Source organism: Belonocnema kinseyi, chromosome 1, assembly GCF_010883055.1.
Source record: "Belonocnema kinseyi isolate 2016_QV_RU_SX_M_011 chromosome 1, B_treatae_v1, whole genome shotgun sequence".
Lineage (NCBI taxonomy): Eukaryota > Metazoa > Arthropoda > Insecta > Hymenoptera > Cynipidae > Belonocnema > Belonocnema kinseyi.
Window position 1 is genome coordinate 20,839,140 of NC_046657.1, and position 4,173 is coordinate 20,843,312.

Below are 4,173 nucleotides of genomic sequence, written 5' to 3' on the forward strand. Positions count from 1 at the left end.
CCCCCCCCCCCCCGATGTTTCTCAATACACGTGCTACCGCAGAATTCATCGGTGGTGGCTTTTGAAAGCTTTTATATTACCGACAATTTGGAGGTATGCCGACTTTAAAACGCAAGTATGGATGTATTTAACTTGCATCGATGTGAGTGAACGACAAGTGATTTTTCGAAAAAAGACGTGGTGGTCCAAAACCGACCCACAAAGGGTGGTCCGAAACCGACACATGTTTATTGCAGAAATGGGGCGAACATGTACGTGGAAAACCTCAAAAAGGGATCCGACGATATTGCGACGAGCAGTTGCCGCCATGGCGATGGGAACTTCGCTTCGTGCAGTTGCACGAGAATTTAACATTCCACGCTCGACATTACTTCTTCACAGAAAAAATAACGCTATAGTTCCTCAAGAAGATGGAGTGGAAAAAGTAGATATCAACGATTTTCAGATAGCAGGAAAAGGCTACACTACGGTACTTTTGTTGAATCAGATAAATTTTATTTCTGTAACTGGTTCCAAACTGGATTTTTCACATAATTTTTGTACTGCAGGTGTTCAACGAAGAATAGGAGAATTGTCTGAAAAATAATCTGCTTCATTTGGCTGATTTATATTTTGGATTAAATTCGACAGATGTTCGAATTTTGGCCTATCAGTTTGCAAAAAAGTTGAATGTAAAGTATCCATCGTCCTGGAATAAGGAGGAAATAGCGAGCTTGGAGTGGTTGAGAAGTTCCAGGTCTAGACACCCGATATTGTCTCTGAGAAAATCCGAGGCGACAAGCTTATCTAGAGCTAGCGCTTTTAATCCGACAAACGTTGCTGCATTCTTCAAAAATTACTTCAAAGTCATTTTTATATTTGCTTCATTTACGATTATTTGTAGAACTTGAAAAATTATTTACAATTAACTTAAAATTATTTTCAATCTTTGTGAACATTGTGTACAAGAATACAAATTGATTCCAGGTAATGGATGAAATCAAAGTTGGGCCAATTGATATTTGGAACGTGGACGAGACTGGTGTATAAACAGTGCACAAAGCTGTACATGTAATTTCTCGTCGTGGCCAGATACAAGTTGGCCACATTACCTCAGGCGGACGCGGACAATTAGTGACACTCGTCCAGGCTGTTTAGGCAACTGGAAATCGCGCACCACCTTATTTTGTCTACCCACGTGTCCGGTTCCAATAGTACTTTCGAAATGGCGGGCCCACAGGCTCAGGGGGAGGCGCAAATTCCAGCGGATGGATAACTTCCGAATTGTTCATCGAGTTTTTGAAATCCTTTTAGGCATTTACTCGCTGCGATCTCGCGCATCCCGTTCTCCTTCTTTTAGAAAATCGCGAATCGCACTGTTCTCTGGCAGCACTAAAATTTTGTCGAAATAACGGGATTCGTGTTGCTTCTTTCCCGCCACACTGCTCCCATCGTCTTCAACCACTAGACGTTGGCGTATTTAAGCCTTTCAAGAATGCAATCAACAAACAATTTGAAGTATTCATGAGAATGCATCCAGGACGTATCATTAAATTCAATGACATTCCAGCAATGGTATCGCGAGCCGTGGAGCTAAGTGTGAATGAAGTCAACATCAAAAAAGGCTTCCGAGCTACAGGAATATGGTCCATGAACGCGGTCATCTTTCAAGAAATAGATTTCATGCCGAACGCCACAACCGACAGAGAAAATCCGAATGTTCCGGAAGAGGGAATTAATGTTGTCGAAGAAGAAAGAAATCAAGAAGAAGAAGTTAACGAACAAGACAGAAATAGTGAAAAAATCAACATTTGGAAGAAGAACTTATTTCACCGGACACATCAACCCTACGGCCATCAACGTCGTTGATGGAAGAAAGTCTCGAGTCGCTTGCAAAACATCAATTTAAACATCGGACGCCGAGTTGCAAAGAATCGCTGGAAAGGAAAAAGAAAAACAAGACAGAATGAAAGCAAAAGAAGCCAAACGAAGAAAATCCCAAGAAAAAGCCGAACAGAAAAAAGAAGCTCAAAAACAGAAAATAAAACAAGAAGAAAATAAGTAGCAGCAAAATAAACAACAAAAAAAACAAGAAAAACGAAAACATTCAGCTTAGAAAAAGTATCCGTCCATCAGCTGTTCGTAGTTACGTCGAGTCAGAAGATAGCTCAGATAGCGACTAAAATCATTTTTTTTCCTTTCATGGTGACATTGTCATGAAATCTTTTCCTCATTTTTATTCTAGAAACTCCTTGTTCTTTCGAATTTCTCTAAAAAACCTAAAATTGTTATAAAATTAGTAATATGTACAAATGTAGTACAGAATATAAATACAAAATTATTCTACAATTGTTGTATTTCACTTCAAACATGAAAAATGACTTTGAAGTAGTAATTTTCTTTTGTTTTTTTTAAATAAATAGGGGGTCGGAATGGGACCATGGGGGGGGGTCGGTTTCGGACCATGCTTTTTCGATACGCCCGAATTGCTTACTTTCATTACGGCCGCGTTATTTTCAACAATAACAACCAGAATACCGTGTTCAGCAGCTCAAAATGTAGGTAACCAATTATATCAAAGCTTGCACATGTCTTAAGGACAAAAAATAATTAAATACACTTTTCAAGCTGATTTTGCTTAAGGGGGTCGGTTTCGGACCATTCTACCCAACACAACTGCTGTATTTACAGAAGAAGTTCTGAAGACATTAACAGTAAAAGGCACACGATATAACGACATATCTCAATCACAAAATTAGTGATCTTACCCGAAAAAAGAGACCAAGATCCTTAATAAAACAAAACAACCGAGATAAAAATCGTGATACGCACATCACCCGCATTGTGTGATTCTCATGCCGTGCGTGCAAGAGAGTGTCCATTTCGCCATTATGGTGTAACGAAGTTACAAGCGCCCCGCTATCGTACGGCCCTGTGGGCCTGGGAGAAGGAGTGGGGAACGACATCCCAGTCCTTATTACCACAAACCCCATCCCCGAATAGTCAGTCTTTACCTTTGTGTCTTGTGCTCACCACACGTCTTCCGGGATCGTCAACCCAGTGTTCCGCCACCGTCCAGCTCTACGCCAGAAAGCCAAGCTGTCTGTCCCAGTTATAAACCAAGCTGATAGATACCTTCCAGAACTTCAACCTGCTCTTGGGGATAACTGGCGAGATTGAACAGCGATTGTGGGGAAGCAGGTCCCACCACCCTCTTGTAAGTTGGTTTAATAAACCCTTCTTATGTTTATTAGATCTGGCCTTCAAGTTTATTGACTAAACCCGCTTCTCGACTTTCCACATCCTTTACCTTTCCTCAATTTGCGAGATCCCTCACAAATTTGGCGCCCTCCTTAAAAACCCACAATACCCCCAAAATCCTAGAAGTCGAGAACGGAAGTCAATAATGATGACAATGAAAAATCTGATTTATGCATGTGTGTCATTTGATGGATGAATTTTGATTAAAATCTTTTCGTTGGGAAATTTTGAAAATTGATTTTTGATAAATTGATATTTTATTTGAAATGTTTTATTGTTTTTTAGAAAATGTGCGGGTAGGATCGATGTAATTAGTCCGAAAAAGTGCGGGTAGACTGTTATATATGTCCGTTAAATAGTTGGTATACTTCGCGTGATCGCAAGCTCTGCCACCTTTAACAAAATAAAAAACTACCCTGAGAAAAGCGCCTTATCTGTACTCCTTGTAGCAGGATTGGATAAGTGAGGGGTTTAAAAAAAAAACATTCGTCCAAAACAAAAAATTTGAAAAAATACGGTTGGAAAAAACGGAAATGAATTTCGAAAAAATATCGGGAAAATAGAATTCACTAGTAGGAACAAACTAGATAGAATAGAAAAATTACAAAGTTAGCAAAAAACTAGGAGAAAATTGAATAAGAAATAAGAAAGTTAGAAGAGAAAGCGGCATCAGTAATGGAAATTGGCGCGAAGTAGGTACCAGTGACATCACACAAGCAACCCCAAGCTCTCCCTCCCCAGTGAATGCTTGCAATACGTGGTAACGCCACACAAGTATCCGCAGTAGAAAAAACCGTGCATCCGCAGTAGAAAAAACCGTGCATCCGCAGTAGTAAAAACCGAGGCGCTCACTTGAGTGAACGCGCCGGTTTTTATTCAGCCCGTAAAACCCCTGAGCTAGTCGGAAAAAACGAGAAATTAAAATAGAAAAAA

The 4,173-nt window shown here is 40.0% G+C and overlaps 1 long non-coding RNA gene across 1 annotated transcript in view; it reads right to left on the reverse strand.

Annotated features, from left to right (window-relative positions):
* The window catches only part of LOC117174798, a 21,407-nt gene that overhangs the window by 2,865 nt on the left and 14,369 nt on the right, over positions 1-4,173 (reverse strand). The window lies entirely within an intron of this gene.